Raw genomic sequence first — 20049 nt, 5'->3', positions numbered from 1 at the left:
GAAGTAATTTATATTGTTTCAAGCACCGTGAAATTCCACGTTCCGAACACGGTATATGCATCACGGATTAGAAAAAGATTCTTTAATATGTTGTGAAAATGTGGATTACCGAACTTTCTTCCAACATATAGGCATACTTACACCTAGAAATATTTACTCTCATTTTGAAGTTTTCTCCAAACTTCAGATTCGATAATCATGCAATTTTCGCAGAAAAATTCTATTCTAGCTAGTTCTACCCAATAGAATTGTAATTTACATTGTTTCATTATGGTGAAATTCCATTTCCCAAAAGCGCTCCATGAATCACGGTTTGAAAAATAATTACTACACTGATATTAACATGTGGATTACCGGAATTTCATTCACCATTAAAGGCATATTGACCCTTAGAAGCATTTTCTCAGATTTCACAGGGTTCTCCTAATGGCAGTTTGGGAAATGAGGCACGTTTCGCAGAAAAATTCTCTTCAAGCGAGTTCTACCCAATACACATGTAATTTACATTGTTTCCTTCAATATGACATTCTGTATTCCGAACACGTTACATGCATCACGAATTCGACAAACATTATTTAATGAGTGGGAGCATGTGGATTACCGAACTTTCATCCACCATGCAAGGCATATTTACACCTAGAAGTGTTTATTCTTATTTCGCAGGTTTTTTGTAATATCCAGTTTCGAAAATCATGAAATTTTCACTGAAAAATTCAATTCAAGCGAGTTCTATCCAGTAGAATTGTTATTTTCTGAGTTTCACTCCCCGAGACATTCCATGTTCCGAAAACATTACATTAATCACGGCTTCGACAATCATTATTGAATGACACCGAGCAGGTGGATTATCGATGTTTCAACCACAATACAAGGCATATTTACACCTAGAAATATTTACTTAGATTTGGAGATTTTTCCTAACATCACTTTCGAAAATCAAGTAGTTTGCGCAGAAAAATAGTCTTGCTGCATGTTCGATCCAATAGACATCCCATTTTCATAGATAACGTCACCGTAACATTCCGTGTTCTGAAAAAGTTACGTGCACATTGGATTCAGCAAATTTTCACAGCTGAGTTGTTAGAATGTGAATTACACATCTTTAATAAACCGCTGAAGACATATTGTCACCTTAAAGCATTTGCTCAGATTTTCAGCGTTTTCATAAAACCAGTTTCCAAACAGAGGTAGATTTTACAGTAAAATGCTCCTGGAGCGGGTTCTCACCAATAGATATGTAATTTACATAGTTTCCTTCAACGTGACATTCCGTGTTCCGAACACACTAAATATATCACGGATTTGAGAAACATTTTTAATGAGTTGTGTACATGTGTATTACAGAACTATCATCCACCATACAAGGCATATTTACACCTAGAAACTTAAACACTTAGTTTGCAGCTTTTTCCTAATAGCAGATTCAAAAATCAGGCAGTTTCCTAAGGAAAAAACTGTTGGAGCGTGTTCTACCCAATAGATATGTAGATTACATAGATTCCCCTGCTGTGAAATTCCATGTTTCGAACTCGCTACATGCAGATAGGATTCGACAAAAATACACTACAGAGTTGTTTACATGTGGATTACAGGACTTTCATCACAATACAAGGCATATTGATGCTTAGAAGCATTTTCTCTTATTTCACAGAGCTTTCCAAACGCCAGTTTCGAAACTGAGGCAGATTTCACGGCAAAAACCTCTTGGAGTGGGTTCAAAACTAAAGACATGTAATTTACATGGATTCGCTCACCGTGAATTTTCGTGTTCCGAACACGCTACATGCATCTCGGATTCGACAAATATTCACTACAGAGTTGTTAGCAAGTGGATTACAGCACTTTCATCCACCATATATGGCTTACTGACACTTTGAAGAATTTTCTGAGATTTCACAGGTTAGTTTTTATGCCAGGTTTGAAAATGAGGCAGAATTGGCAGGAAAATGCTCTTGGAGCGATTTCTACCCAAAAGATATGTAATTTACCTTGTTTCACACACCATGACATTCCGTGTTCTGAACACGTTACATGCATCACGGATTCGACAAACATTCTTTAATGAGTTGTTAACATGTGTATTAACGAACTATCATCCACATTACAATGCATATATATACATAGAAATTTTTTTTCTGATTTAGTAGCTTTCTCCTAATGTCAGTTTTTAAATCATGCAGATTTCTCAGAAAAATCCTCTTGGAGCGGGTTCTACCCAATAGACATGCAATTTACATAGAATCCCTCATCGTGAAATTCCGTGTTCCGAAAAAGCTACATGCATCACGGATTCGACAAATATTCACTACAGAGTCGTTAGCATAAGGATTACCGAACTTTCATCCACCATAAAAGCCATATTGACACTTTGAAGCATTTTCTCATATTTCGAAAGTTTTTCCTAATGCCAGTTTTGAAAATGAGGCAGAATTCTCAGAAAAAGCTTTTGGAGCATATTCTAACCAAGAGACATGTATTTTGCATAGATTCGCTCACCGTGATATTCTGTGTTCCGGACACGCTTCATGTATCTCGGATTCGACAAATATTCACTACAGAGTTGTTAGCATGCAGATTACCGAACTTTCATACAAAGAACAAGACATAATTACACCGAAAATCTATTCATCTTAGTTTGCAGTTTTTTCCTAACGCCAGTTTCGAAAATCAGGCAGATTTCTCAGGAAAAATCTCTTGGAGTGATTTTTAACCAAGAGAAATGTAATTAACATAAACTTCCTGGCCATGAAATCCCGTGTTCCGAACATGCTACATGCATAATGGATTCGACAAGTATTCACTACAGATTTGTTAGCATGTGGATTACCGAACTTTCATCACAGTAGTTTGAATATTGATACTTAGGAATATTTTCTCAGATTTTACAGCATTTTCCAAAAGCCAGTTTCAAAAATGAAGCAGTTTTCGCAGAAAAACACTCTTGGAACGAGTTCTACCCAATAGAGAAGTAATTTACATTGTTTCAATCACCATGAAATTCCACGTTCCGAACACGGTATATGAAACACGGATTGGAAAAAGATTCTTTAATATGTTGTGAAAATGTGGATTACCGAACTTTCTTCCAACATAAAGGCATATTTACACCTAGAAATATTTACTCTCATTTTGAAGCTTTCTCCAAACTTCAGATTCGATAATCATGCAATTTTCGCAGAAAAATTCTATCCTATCTAGTTCTACCCAATAGAATTGTAATTTAAATTGTTTCATTACGGTGAAATTCCGTTTTCCAAAAGCGCTCCATGAATCACGGTTTGAAAAATAATTACTACACTGATATTAACATGTGGATTACCGGACTTTCATTCACCATTCAAGGCTTATTGACCCTTAGAAGCATTTTCTCAGATTTCACAGTGTTCTCATAATGGCAGGTTTAAAAATGAGGCACATTTCGTAGAAAAATACTCTTCAAGTGAGTTCTACACAATAGACAAGTAATTTACATTGTTTCCTTCAATATGATATTCCGAATTCCGAACACGTTACATGCATCACGAATTCGACACTCATTCTTTAATGAGTGTGAGCATGTGGATTACCGAACTTTCATCCACCATACAAGGCATGTTTACACCTAGAAGTGTTTATTCTGATTTTGCAGGTTTTTCGTAACATCCAGTTTCGAAAATCATGAAATTTTCGCAGAAAAATTCAATTCAAGCGAGTTCTATCGAGTAGAATTGTTATTTTCCGAGTTTCACTCACCGAGACATTCCATGTTCCGAAAACGTTACATTAATCACGGCTTCCACAAACATTGTTTAATGACCATGAGCATGTGAATTACCGATTTTTCAACCACATTACAAGGCATATTTACACCTAGAAATATTTACTTAGATTTAGCAGATTTTTCCTAACATCAGTTAGGAAAATCAGGCAGTTTAAGCAGAAAAATTCTCTTGCTGCATATTCTATCAACTAGAAATCCCATTTTCATAGATATCATCACCGTAACATTCCGTGATCCGAAAAAGGTACATGCACATTTGATTCAACAAATATTCACAGCTGAGTTTTTAGAATGTGAATTACAAATATATAATAAACCATTGAAGACATATTGTCAACTTAAAGCATTTGCTCAGATTTTGCAGCGTTTTCATAACACCAGTTTCCAAACAGAGATAGATTTTACAGAAAATGCTCCTGGAGTGGGTTCTCACCAATAGATATGTAATTTACATAGTTTCCTTCAACGTGACATTCCGTGTTCCGAACACACTACATAAATCACGGATTTGAGAAACATTTTTAATGAGTTGTGTACATGTGTATTACAGAAATTTCATCCACCATACAAGGCATATTTACACCTAGAAATATCAACTCTGAGTTTGCAGCATTTTCCTAATAGCTGTTTCAAAATTCAGGCAGTTTCCTAAGGAAATAACTATTGGAGCGTGTTCTACCCAATAGATATGTAAATTACATAGATTCTCCTGCTGTGAAATTTCGTGTTGCGAACACGCTACATGCAGATAGGATTCGACAAATTATACTACAGTGTTGTTTGCATGTGGATTACAGGACTTTCATCACAATACAAGACATATTGATGCTTAGAAGCATTTTCTCTGATTTCACAGAGCTTTCCAAACGCCAGTTTCGAAACTGAGGCAGATTTCACGGCAAAAAACTCTTGGAGCGGGTTCTAAACAATAGACATGTAATTTACATGGATTCGCTCACCGTGAAATTCCGTGTTCCGAACACGCTACATGCATCTCGGATTTGACAAATATTCAGTACAGAGTTGTTAGCAAGTGGATTACAGCACTTTCATCCACCATACATGGCTTACTGACACTTTGAAGAATTTTCTGAGATTTCACAGGTTAGTTTTAATGCCAGATTTGAAAATGAGGCAGATTTGGCAGGAAAATGCTATTGAAGCGAGTTCTACCCAAAAGATATGTAATTTACCGAGTTTCACTCACCGTGACATTCCGTGTTCTGAACACGTTAGATGCATCACGGATTCGACAAACATTCTTTAATGAGTGGTGAACATGTTTATTACCGAACTTTCATCCACCTTACAATGCATATTTATACATAGAAATTTTTTTCTGATTTAGTAGATTTCTCCTAATGTCAGTTTTTAAATCATGCAGTTTTCGCAGAAAAATCCTCTTGGATCGAGTTTACCCAGATGACATGCAATTTACATAGAACCCGTCATCGTGAAATTCCGTGTTCTGATAAATCTACATGCATCACGGATTCGACAAATATTCACTACAGAGTCGTTAGCATAAGGATTACCGAACTTTCATCCACCATAAAAGCCATATTGACACTTTGAAGCATTTTCTCATATTTCGAAAGATTTTCCTAATGCCAGTTTTGAAACTGAGGCAGAATTCGCAGAAAAAGCTCTTGGAGCGAGTTCTACCCAAGAGAAATGTATTTTACGTAGATTCGCTCACCGTGATATTCTGTGTTCCGAACACGCTTCATGTATCTCGGATTCGACAAATATTCACTACAGAGTTTTTAGCATGCGGATTACCGAACTTTCATCCACCCTACAAGCATATTTACACCCAGAATCTATTCATCTGAGTTCACAGTGTTTTCCTAATGCCAGTTTCGAAAATCAGGCAGATTTCTCAGGAAAAATCTCCTGGAGTGTTTTCTAACCAAGAGAATTGCAATTTACATAAACTCCCTGGCCATGAAATCCCGTGTTCTGAACATGCTACATGCATAATGTTTTCGAGAAATATTCACTACAGATTTGTTAGCATGTGGATTACTGAACTTTCATCACAATAGATTGAATATTGATACTTACAAGTATTTTCTCAGATTTTGCAGCGTTTTCCAATCCCCAGTTTCAAAAATGAAGCAGTTTTCACAGAAAAATTCACTTGGAGCGAGTTCTACCCAATAGAGAAATAATTTATATTGTTTCAATCACTGTGAAATTCCATGTTCCGAACACGGTATATGCATCACGGATTAGAAAAAGATTCTTTAATATGTTGTGAAAATGTGGATTACCGAACTTTCTTCCAACATATAGGCATACTTACACCTAGAAATATTTACTCTCATTTTGAAGTTTTCTCCAAACTTCAGATTCAATAATCATGCAATTTTCACAGAAAAATTCTATTCTAGCTAGTTCTACCCAATAGAATTGTAATTTACATTGTTTCATTATGGTGAAATTCCATTTCCCAAAAGCGCTCCATGAATCACGGTTTGAAAAATAATTACTACACTGATATTAACATGTGGATTACCAGAATTTCATTCACTATTCAAGGCATATTGACCCTTAGAAGCATTTTCTCAGATTTCACAGGGTTCTCCTAATGGCAGTTTGGGAAATGAGGCACGTTTCGCATAAAAATTCTCTTCAGCGAGTTCTACCCAATAGACATGTAATTAACATTGTTTCCTTCAATATGACATTCCGTATTCCGAACACGTTACATGCATCACGAATTCGACAAACATTGTTAAATGAGTGGGAGCATGTGGATTACCGAACTTTCATCCACCATACAAGGCATATTTACACCTAGAAGTGTTTATTCTTATTTCGCAGGTTTTTTGTAATATCCAGTTTCGAAAATCATGAAATTTTCGCAGAAAAATTCAATTCAAGCGAGTTCTATCCAGTAGAATTGTTATTTTCTGAGTTTCACTCACCGAGACATTCCATGTTCCGAAAACATTACATTAATCACGGCTTTGACAAACATTATTGAATGACAGTGATCAGGTGAATTATCGATGTTTCAACCACAATACAAGGCATATTTACACCTAGAAATATTTACTTAGATTTGGAGATTTTTCCTAACATCACTTTCGAAAATCAAGCAGTTTGCACAGAAAAATAGTCTTGCTGCATGTTCGATCCAATAGACATCCCATTTTCATAGATAACGTCACCGTAACATTCCGTGTTGTGAAAAAGTTACGTGCACATTGGATTCAGCAAATTTTCACAGCTGAGTTGTTAGAATGTGAATTACACATCTTTAATAAACCATTGAAAACATATTGTCACCTTAAAGCATTTGCTCAGATTTTCAGCGTTTTCATAAAACCAGTTTCCAAACAGAGGTAGATTTTACAGTAAAGTGCTCCTGGAGCGGGTTCTCACCAATAGATATGTAATTTACATAGTTTCCTTCAACGTGACATTCCGTGTTCCGAACACACTAAATATATCACGGATTTGAGAAACATTTTTAATGAGTTGTGTACATGTGTATTACAGAACTTTCATCCACCATACAAGGCATATTTACACCTAGAAATTTTAACACTTAGTTTGCAACTTTTTCCTAATAGCAGATTCAAAAATCAGGCAGTTTCCTAAGGAAAAAACTGTTGGAGCGTGTTCTACCCAATAGATATGTAGATTACATAGATTCCCCTGCTGTGAAATTCCATGATTCGAACACGCTACATGCAGATAGGATTCGACAAAAATACACTACAGAGTTGTTTGCATGTGGATTACAGGACTTTCATCACAATACAAGGCATATTGATGCTTAGAAGCATTTTCTCGTATTTCACAGAGCTTTCCAAACGCCAGTTTCGAAACTGAGGCAGATTTCACGGCAAAAACTCTTGGAGCGGGTTCTAAACAATAGACATGTAATATACATGGATAAGCTCACCGTGAAATTCCGTGTTCCGAACACGCTACATGCTCCTCGGATTCGACAAATATTCACTACAAGTTGTTAGCAAGTGGATTACAGCACTTTCACCCACCATACATGGCTTACTGACACTTTGAAGAATTTTCTGAGATTTCACAGGTTAGTTTTAATGCCAGGTTTGAAAATGAGGCAGATTTGGAAGGAAAATTCTCTTGGAGCGAGTTCTACCCAAAAGATATGTAATTTACCGAGTTTCACTCACCGTGACATTCCGTGTTCTGAACACGTTACATGCATCACGGATTCGACAAACATTCTTTAATGAGTTGTGAACATGTGTATTACCGAACTTTCATCCACCTTACAATGCATATTTATTCATTGAAAGTTTTTTTCTGATTTAGTAGATTTCTCCTAATATCAGTTTTTAAATCATGCAGTTTTCACAGAAAAATCCTCTTGGAGCAAGTTCTACCTAATAGACATGCAATTTACATAGAACCAGTCATCGTGAAATTCCGTGTTCCGAAAAAGTTACATGCATCACGGATTCGACAAATATTCACTACAGAGTCTTAAGCATAAGGATTAACGAACTTTCATCCACCATAAAAGCCATATTGACACTTTGAAGCATTTTCTCATATTTCAAAAGATTTTCCTAATGCCAGTTTTGAAACTTAGGCAGAATTCGCAGAAAAAGCTCTTGGAGCGAGTTCTACCCAAGAGAAATGTATTTTACATAGATTCGCTCACCGTGATATTCTGTGTTCCGAACACGCTTCATGTATCACGGATTCGACAAATATTCACTACAGAGTTGTTAGCATGCGGATTACCGAACTTTCATCCACCCTACAAGCATATTTACACCCAGAATCTATTCATCTGAGTTCACAGTGTTTTCCTAATGCCAGTTTCGAAAATCAGGCAGATTTCTCAGGAAAAATCTACTGGAGTGTTTTCTAACCAAGAGAATTGCAATTTACATAAACTCCCTGGCCATGAAATCCCGTGTTCTGAACATGCTACATGCATAATATTTTCGAGAAATATTCACTACAGACTTGTTAGCATGTGGATAACTGAACTTTCATCACAATAGATTGAATATTGATACTTACAAGTATTTTCTCAGATTTTGCAGCGTTTTCCAATCCCCAGTTTCAAAAATGAAGCAGTTTTCACAGAAAAATTCACTTGGAGCGAGTTCTACCCAATAGAGAAGTAATTTATATTGTTTCAATCACCGTGAAATTCCACGTTCCGAACACGGTATATGCATCACGGATTAGAAAAAGATTCTTTAATATGTTGTGAAAATGTGGATTACTGAACTTTCTTCCAACATATAGGCATACTTACACCTAGAAATATTTACTCTCATTTTGAAGTTTTCTCCAAACTTCAGATTCAATAATCATGCAATTTTCACAGAAAAATTCTATTCTAGCTAGTTCTACCCAATAGAATTATAATTTACATTGTTTCATTATGGTGAAATTCCATTTCCCAAAAGCGCTCCATGAATCACGGTTTGAAAAATAATTACTACACTGATATTAACATGTGGATTACCGGAATTTCATTCACCATCCAAGGCATATTGACCCTTAGAAGCATTTTCTCAGATTTCACAGGGTTCTCCTAATGGCAGTTTGGAAAATGAGGCACGTTTCGCAGAAAAATTCTCTTCAAGCGAGTTCTACCCAATACACATGTAATTTACATTGTTTCCTTCAATATGACATTCCGTATTCCGAACACGTTACATGCATCACGAATTCGACAAACATTCTTTAATGAGTGTGAGCATGTGGATTACCGAACTTTCATCCACCATACAAGGCATATTTACACCTAGAAGTGTTTATTCTTATTTCGCAGGTTTTTTGTAATATCCAGTTTCGAAAATCATGAAACTTTCGCAGAAAAATTCAATTCAAGCGAGTTCTATTCCAGTAGAATTTTTATTTTCCGAGGATCACTCACCGAGACATTTCACGTTCTGAAAACGTTACATTAATCACGGCTTCGACAAACATTATTTAATGACCGTGAGCATGTGGAGTACCGATGTTTCAACCACAATAAAAGGCATAATTACACCTAGAAATATTTACTTAGATTTGGGAGATTTTTCCTAACATCATTTTCGAAAATCAAGCAGTTTGTGTAGAAAAATAGTCTTGCTGCATGTTCGATCCAATAGACATCCCATTTTCATAGATAACGTCACCGTAACATTCCGTGTTCTGAAAAAGTTACGTGCACATTGGATTCAGCAAATTTTCACAGCTGAGTTGTTAGAATGTGAATTACACATCTTTAATAAACCATTGAAGACATATTGTCACCTTAAAGCATTTGCTCAGATTTTCAGCGTTTTCATAAAACCAGTTTCCAAACAGAGGTAGATTTTACAGTAAAATGCTCCTGGAGCGGGTTCTCACCAATAGATATGTAATTTACATAGTTTCCTTCAACGTGACATTCCGTGTTCCGAACACACTAAATATATCACGGATTTGAGAAACATTTTTAATGAGTTGTGTACATGTGTATTACAGAACTTTCATCCACCATACAAGGCATATTTACACCTAGAAATTTTAACACTTAGTTTGCAACTTTTTCCTAATAGCAGATTCAAAAATCAGGCAGTTTCCTAAGGAAAAAACTGTTGGAGCGTGTTCTACCCAATAGATATGTAGATTACATAGATTCCCCTGCTGTGAAATTCCATGATTCGAACACGCTACATGCAGATAGGATTCGACAAAAATACACTACAGAGTTGTTTGCATGTGGATTACAGGACTTTCATCACAATACAAGGCATATTGATGCTTAGAAGCATTTTCTCGTATTTCACAGAGCTTTCCAAACGCCAGTTTCGAAACTGAGGCAGATTTCACGGCAAAAACTCTTGGAGCGGGTTCTAAACAATAGACATGTAATATACATGGATAAGCTCACCGTGAAATTCCGTGTTCCGAACACGCTACATGCTCCTCGGATTCGACAAATATTCACTACAAGTTGTTAGCAAGTGGATTACAGCACTTTCACCCACCATACATGGCTTACTGACACTTTGAAGAATTTTCTGAGATTTCACAGGTTAGTTTTAATGCCAGGTTTGAAAATGAGGCAGATTTGGAAGGAAAATTCTCTTGGAGCGAGTTCTACCCAAAAGATATGTAATTTACCGAGTTTCACTCACCGTGACATTCCGTGTTCTGAACACGTTACATGCATCACGGATTCGACAAACATTCTTTAATGAGTTGTGAACATGTGTATTACCGAACTTTCATCCACCTTACAATGCATATTTATTCATTGAAAGTTTTTTTCTGATTTAGTAGATTTCTCCTAATATCAGTTTTTAAATCATGCAGTTTTCACAGAAAAATCCTCTTGGAGCAAGTTCTACCTAATAGACATGCAATTTACATAGAACCAGTCATCGTGAAATTCCGTGTTCCGAAAAAGTTACATGCATCACGGATTCGACAAATATTCACTACAGAGTCTTAAGCATAAGGATTAACGAACTTTCATCCACCATAAAAGCCATATTGACACTTTGAAGCATTTTCTCATATTTCGAAAGATTTTCCTAATGCCAGTTTTGAAACTTAGGCAGAATTCGCAGAAAAAGCTCTTGGAGCGAGTTCTACCCAAGAGAAATGTATTTTACATAGATTCGCTCACCGTGATATTCTGTGTTCCGAACACGCTTCATGTATCACGGATTCGACAAATATTCACTACAGAGTTGTTAGCATGCGGATTACCGAACTTTCATCCACCCTACAAGCATATTTACACCCAGAATCTATTCATCTGAGTTCACAGTGTTTTCCTAATGCCAGTTTCGAAAATCAGGCAGATTTCTCAGGAAAAATCTACTGGAGTGTTTTCTAACCAAGAGAATTGCAATTTACATAAACTCCCTGGCCATGAAATCCCGTGTTCTGAACATGCTACATGCATAATATTTTCGAGAAATATTCACTACAGACTTGTTAGCATGTGGATAACTGAACTTTCATCACAATAGATTGAATATTGATACTTACAAGTATTTTCTCAGATTTTGCAGCGTTTTCCAATCCCCAGTTTCAAAAATGAAGCAGTTTTCACAGAAAAATTCACTTGGAGCGAGTTCTACCCAATAGAGAAGTAATTTATATTGTTTCAATCACCGTGAAATTCCACGTTCCGAACACGGTATATGCATCACGGATTAGAAAAAGATTCTTTAATATGTTGTGAAAATGTGGATTACTGAACTTTCTTCCAACATATAGGCATACTTACACCTAGAAATATTTACTCTCATTTTGAAGTTTTCTCCAAACTTCAGATTCAATAATCATGCAATTTTCACAGAAAAATTCTATTCTAGCTAGTTCTACCCAATAGAATTATAATTTACATTGTTTCATTATGGTGAAATTCCATTTCCCAAAAGCGCTCCATGAATCACGGTTTGAAAAATAATTACTACACTGATATTAACATGTGGATTACCGGAATTTCATTCACCATCCAAGGCATATTGACCCTTAGAAGCATTTTCTCAGATTTCACAGGGTTCTCCTAATGGCAGTTTGGAAAATGAGGCACGTTTCGCAGAAAAATTCTCTTCAAGCGAGTTCTACCCAATACACATGTAATTTACATTGTTTCCTTCAATATGACATTCCGTATTCCGAACACGTTACATGCATCACGAATTCGACAAACATTCTTTAATGAGTGTGAGCATGTGGATTACCGAACTTTCATCCACCATACAAGGCATATTTACACCTAGAAGTGTTTATTCTTATTTCGCAGGTTTTTTGTAATATCCAGTTTCGAAAATCATGAAACTTTCGCAGAAAAATTCAATTCAAGCGAGTTCTATTCCAGTAGAATTTTTATTTTCCGAGGATCACTCACCGAGACATTTCACGTTCTGAAAACGTTACATTAATCACGGCTTCGACAAACATTATTTAATGACCGTGAGCATGTGGAGTACCGATGTTTCAACCACAATAAAAGGCATAATTACACCTAGAAATATTTACTTAGATTTGGGAGATTTTTCCTAACATCATTTTCGAAAATCAAGCAGTTTGTGTAGAAAAATAGTCTTGCTGCATGTTCGATCCAATAGACATCCCATTTTCATAGATAACGTCACCGTAACATTCCGTGTTCTGAAAAAGTTACGTGCACATTGGATTCAGCAAATTTTCACAGCTGAGTTGTTAGAATGTGAATTACACATCTTTAATAAACCATTGAAGACATATTGTCACCTTAAAGCATTTGCTCAGATTTTCAGCGTTTTCATAAAACCAGTTTCCAAACAGAGGTAGATTTTACAGTAAAATGCTCCTGGAGCGGGTTCTCACCAATAGATATGTAATTTACATAGTTTCCTTCAACGTGACATTCCGTGTTCCGAACACACTACATATATCACGGATTTGAGAAACATTTTTAATGAGTTGTGTACATGTGTATTACAGAACTTTCATCCACCATACAAGGCATATTTACACCTAGAAACTTTAACACTTAGTTTGCAGCTTTTTCCTAATAGCAGATTCAAAAATCAGGCAGTTTCCTAAGGAAAAAACTGTTGGAGCGTATTCTACCCAATAGATATGTAGATTACATAGATTCCCCTGCTGTGAAATTCCATGTTTCGAACACGCTACATGCAGATAGGATTCGACAAAAATACACTACAGAGTTGGTTGCATGTGGATTACAGTACTTTCATCACAATACAAGGCATATTGATGCTTAGAAGCATTTTCTCTGATTTCACAGAGCTTTCCAAACGCCAGTTTCGAAACTGAGGCAGATTTCACGGCAAAAAACTCTTGGAGTGGGTTCTAAACAATAGACATGTAATTTACATGGATTCGCTCACCGTGAAATTCCGTGTTCCGAACACGCTACATGCATCTCGGATTTGACAAATATTCAGTACAGAGTTGTTAGCAAGTGGATTACAGCACTTTCATCCACCATACATGGCTTACTGACACTTTGAAGAATTTTCTGAGATTTCACAGGTTAGTTTTAATGTCAGATTTGAAAATGAGGCAGATTTGGCAGGAAAATGCTATTGAAGCGAGTTCTACCCAAAAGATATGTAATTTACCGAGTTTCACTCACCGTCACATTCCGTGTTCTGAACACGTTAGATGCATCACGGATTCGACAAACATTCTTTAATGAGTGGTGAACATGTTTATTACTGAACTTTCATCCACCTTACAATGCATATTTATACATAGAAATTTTTTTTGATTTAGTAGATTTCTCCTAATGTCAGTTTTTAAATCATGCAGTTTTCGCAGAAAAATCCTCTTGGATCGAGTTTACCCAGATGACATGCAATTTACATAGAACCCGTCATCGTGAAATTCCGTGTTCTGATAAATCTACATGCATCACGGATTCGACAAATATTCACTACAGAGTCGTTAGCATAAGGATTACCGAACTTTCATCCACCATAAAAGCCATATTGACACTTTGAAGCATTTTCTCATATTTCGAAAGTTTTTCCTAATGCCAGTTTTGAAACTGAGGCAGAATTCGCAGAAACAGCTCTTGGAGCGAGTTCTACCCAAGAGAAATGTATTTTACGTAGATTCGCTCACCGTGATATTCTGTGTTCCGAACACGCTTCATGTATCTCGGATTCGACAAATATTCACTACAGAGTTTTTAGCATGCGGATTACCGAACTTTCATCCACCCTACAAGCATATTTACACCCAGAATCTATTCATCTGAGTTCACAGTGTTTTCCTAATGCCAGTTTCGAAAATCAGGCAGATTTCTCAGGAAAAATCTCCTGGAGTGTTTTCTAACCAAGAGAATTGCAATTTACATAAACTCCCTGGCCATGAAATCCCGTGTTCTGAACATGCTACATGCATAATGTTTTCGAGAAATATTCACTACAGATTTGTTAGCATGTGGATTACTGAACTTTCATCACAATAGATTGAATATTGATACTTACAAGTATTTTCTCAGATTTTGCAGCGTTTTCCAATCCCCAGTTTCAAAAATGAAGCAGTTTTCACAGAAAAATTCACTTGGAGCGAGTTCTACCCAATAGAGAATTAATTTATATTGTTTCAATCACCGTGAAATTCCATGTTCCGAACACGGTATATGCATCACGGATTAGAAAAAGATTCTTTAATATGTTGTGAAAATGTGGATTACCGAACTTTCTTCCAACATATAGGCATACTTACACCTAGAAATATTTACTCTCATTTTGAAGTTTTCTCCAAACTTCAGATTCAAAAATCATGCAATTTTCACAGAAAAATTCTATTCTAGCTAGTTCTACCCAATAGAATTGTAATTTACATTGTTTCATTATGGTGAAATTCCATTTCCCAAAAGCGCTCCATGAATCACGGTTTGAAAAATAATTACTACACTGATATTAACATGTGGATTACCAGAATTTCATTCACCATTCAAGGCATATTGACACTTAGAAGCATTTTCTCAGATTTCACAGGGTTCTCCTAATGGCAGTTTGGGAAATGAGGCACGTTTCGCATAAAAATTCTCTTCAGCGAGTTCTACCCAATAGACATGTAATTAACATTGTTTCCTTCAATATGACATTCCGTATTCCGAACACGTTACATGCATCATGAATTCGACAAACATTGTTAAATGAGTGGGAGCATGTGGATTACCGAACTTTCATCCACCATACAAGGCATATTTAAACCTAGAAGTGTTTATTCTTATTTCGCAGGTTTTTTGTAATATCCAGTTTCAAAAATCATGAAATTTTCGCAGAAAAATTCAATTCAAGCGAGTTCTATCCAGTAGAATTGTTATTTTCTGAGTTTCACTCACCGAGACATTCCATGTTCCGAAAACATTACATTAATCACGGCTTCGACAAACATTATTGAATGACAGTGAGCAGGTGAATTATCGATGTTTCAACCACAATACAAGGCATATTTACACCTAGAAATATTTACTTAGATTTGGAGATTTTTCCTAACATCACTTTCGAAAATCAAGCAGTTTGTGTAGAAAAATAGTCTTGCTGCATGTTCGATCCAATAGACATCCCATTTTCATAGATAACGTCACCGTAACATTCCGTGTTGTGAAAAAGTTACGTGCACATTGGATTCAGCAAATTTTCACAGCTGAGTTGTTAGAATGTGAATTACACATCTTTAATAAACCATTGAAAACATATTGTCACCTTAAAGCATTTGCTCAGATTTTCAGCGTTTTCATAAAACCAGTTTCCAAACAGAGGTAGATTTTACAGTAAAATGCTCCTGGAGCGGGTTCTCACCAATAGATATGTAATTTACATAGTTTCCTTCAACGTGACATTCCGTGTTCCGAACACACTAAATATATCACGGATTTGAGAAACATTTTTAATGAGTTGTGTACATGTGTATTACAGAACTTTCATCCACCATACAAGGCATATTTACACCTAGAAATTTTAACACTTAGTTTGCAGCTTTTTCCTAATAGCAGATTCAAAAATCAGGCAGTTTCCTAAGGAAAAAACTGTTGGAGCGTGTTCTACCCAATAGATATGTAGATTACATAGATTCCCCTGCTGTGAAATTCCATGATTCGAACACGCTACATGCAGATAGGATTCGACAAAAATACACTACAGAGTTGTTTGCATGTGGATTACAGGACTTTCATCACAATACAAGGCATATTGATGCTTAGAAGCATTTTCTCGTATTTCACAGAGCTTTCCAAACGCCAGTTTCGAAACTGAGGCAGATTTCACGGCAAAAAACTCTTGGAGCGGGTTCTAAACAATAGACATGTAATATACATGGATAAGCTCACCGTGAAATTCCGTGTTCCGAACACGCTACATGCTCCTCGGCTTCGACAAATATTCACTACAAGTTGTTAGCAAGTGGATTACAGCACTTTCACCCACCATACATGGCTTACTGACACTTTGAAGAATTTTCTGAGATTTCACAGGTTAGTTTTAATGCCAGGTTTGAAAATGAGGCAGATTTGGAAGGAAAATGCTCTTGGAGCGAGTTCTACCCAAAAGATATGTAATTTACCGAGTTTCACTCACCGTGACATTCCGTGTTCTGAACACGTTACATGCATCACGGATTCGACAAACATTCTTTAATGAGTTGTGAACATGTGTATTACCGAACTTTCATCCACCTTACAATGCATATTTATTCATTGAAAGTTTTTTTCTGATTTAGTAGATTTCTCCTAATATCAGTTTTTAAATCATGCATTTTTCACAGAAAAATCCTCTTGGAGCGAGTTCTACCTAATAGACATGCAATTTACATAGAACCAGTCATCGTGAAATTCCGTGTTCCGAAAAAGTTACATGCATCACGGATTCGACAAATATTCACTACAGAGTCTTAAGCATAAGGATTAACGAACTTTCATCCACCATAAAAGCCATATTGACACTTTGAAGCATTTTCTCATATTTCGAAAGATTTTCCTAATGCCAGTTTTGAAACTGAGGCAGAATTCGCAGAAAAAGCTCTTGGAGCGAGTTCTACCCAAGAGAAATGTATTTTACATAGATTCGCTCACCGTGATATTCTGTGTTCCGAACACGCTTCATGTATGACGGATTCGACAAATATTCACTACAGAGCTGTTAGCATGCGGATTACCGAACTTTCATCCACCCTACAAGCATATTTACACCCAGAATCTATTCATCTGAGTTCACAGTGTTTTCCTAATGCCAGTTTCAAAAATCAGGCAGATTTCTCAGGAAAAATCTCCTGGAGTGTTTTCTAACCAAGAGAATTGTAATTTACATAAACTCCCTGGCCATGAAATCCCGTGTTCCGAACATGCTACATGCATAATGGATTCGAAAAGTATTCACTACAGATTTGTTAGCATGTTGATTAACGAACTTTCATCACAATTGTTTGAATATGGATACTTAGGAGTATTTTCTCAGATTTTACAGCATTTTCCAAAAGCCAGTTTCAAAAATGAAGCAGTTTTCGCAGAAAAACACTCTTGGAGCGAGTTCTACCCAATAGAGAAGTAATTTACATTGTTTCAATCACCGTGAAATTCCACGTTCCGAACACGGTATATGAAACACGGATTGGAAAAAGATTCTTTAATATGTTGTGAAAATGTGGATTACCGAACTTTCTTCCAACATAAAGGCATATTTACACCTAGAAATATTTACTCTCATTTTGAAGCTTTCTCCAAACTTCAGATTCGATAATCATGCAATTTTCGCAGAAAAATTCTATCCTATCTAGTTCTACCCAATAGAATTGTAATTTAAATTGTTTCATTATGCTGAAATTCCGTTTTCCAAAAGCGCTCCATGAATCACGGTTTGAAAAATAATTACTACACTGTTATTAACATGTGGATTACCGGACTTTCATTCACCATTCAAGGCATATTGACCCTTAGAAGCATTTTCTCAGATTTCACAGGGTTCTCCTAATGGCAGTTTGGAAAATGAGGCACGTTTCGCAGAAAAATTCTCTTCAAGCGAGTTCTACCCAATAGACATGTAATTTACATTGTTTCCTTCAATATGACATTCCGTATTCCGAACACGTTACATGCATCACGAATTCGACAAACATTCTTTAATGAGTGGGAGCATGTGGATTACCGAACTTTCATCCACCATACAAGGCATATTTACACCTAGAAGTGTTTATTCTGATTTTGCAGGTTTTTCGTAACATCCAGTTTCGAAAATCATGAAATTTTCGCAGAAAAATTCAATTCAAGCGAGTTCTATCCAGTAGAATTTTTATTTTCCGAGGTTCACTCACCGAGACATTTCATGTTCCGAAAACATTACATTAATCACGGCTTCGACAAACATTATTTAATGACCGTGAGCATGTGGACTACCGATGTTTCAACCACAATAAAAGGCATAATTACACCTAGAAATATTTACTTAGATTTCACAGATTTTTCCTAACGTCAGTTACGAAAATCAGGCAGTTTTCGCCGAAAAGTTCTCTTGCTGCACATTCGATCGCATAGACATCCCATTTTCATAGATACCGTCACCGTAACATTCCGTGTTCTGAAAAAGTTACGTGCACATTGGATTCAGCAAATTTTCACAGCTGAGTTGTTAGAATGTGAATTACACATCTTTAATAAACCATTGAAGACATATTGTCACCTTAAAGCATTTGCTCAGATTTTCAGCGTTTTCATAAAACCAGTTTCCAAACAGAGGTAGATTTTACAGTAAAATGCTCCTGGAGCGGGTTCTCACCAATAGATATGTAATTTACATAGTTTCCTTCAACGTGACATTCCGTGTTCCGAACACACTACATATATCACGGATTTGAGAAACATTTTTAATGAGTTGTGTACATGTGTATTACAGAACTTTCATCCACCATACAAGGCATATTTACACCTAGAAACTTTAACACTTAGTTTGCAGCTTTTTCCTAATAGCAGATTCAAAAATCAGGCAGTTTCCTAAGGAAAAAACTGTTGGAGCGTATTCTACCCAATAGATATGTAGATTACATAGATTCCCCTGCTGTGAAATTCCATGTTTCGAACACGCTACATGCAGATAGGATTCGACAAAAATACACTACAGAGTTGGTTGCATGTGGATTACAGTACTTTCATCACAATACAAGGCATATTGATGCTTAGAAGCATTTTCTCTGATTTCACAGAGCTTTCCAAACGGCAGTTTCGAAACTGAGGCAGATTTCACGGCAAAAACCTCTTGGAGTGGGTTCAAAACAATAGACATGTAATTTACATGGATTCACTCACCGTGAAGTTCCGTGTTCCGAACACGCTACATGCATCTCGGATTCGACAAATATTCACTACAGAGTTGTTAGCAAGTTGATTACAGCACTTTCATCCACCATACATGGCTTACTGACACTTTGAAGAATTTTCTGAGATTTCACAGGTTAGTTTTTATGCCAGGTTTGAAAATGAGGCAGAATTGGCAGGAAAATGCTCTTGGAGCGATTTCTACCCAAAAGATATGTAATTTACCTTGTTTCACACACCGTGACATTCCGTGTTCTGAACACGTTACATGCATCACGGATTCGACAAACATTCTTTAATGAGTTGTTAACATGTGTATTAACGAACTTTCATCCACATTACAATGCATATATATACATAGAAATTTTTTTCTGATTTAGTAGCTTTCTCCTAATGTCAGTTTTTAAATCATGCAGATTTCTCAGAAAAATCCTCTTGGAGCGGGTTCTAACCAATAGACATGCAATTTACATAGAACCCCTCATCGTGAAATTCCGTGTTCCGAAAA

This window comes from Camelus bactrianus, chromosome 18, assembly GCF_048773025.1.
Source record: "Camelus bactrianus isolate YW-2024 breed Bactrian camel chromosome 18, ASM4877302v1, whole genome shotgun sequence".
NCBI classification, from domain to species: Eukaryota; Metazoa; Chordata; class Mammalia; order Artiodactyla; family Camelidae; genus Camelus; species Camelus bactrianus.
This window is presented reverse-complemented; position numbering follows the sequence as displayed.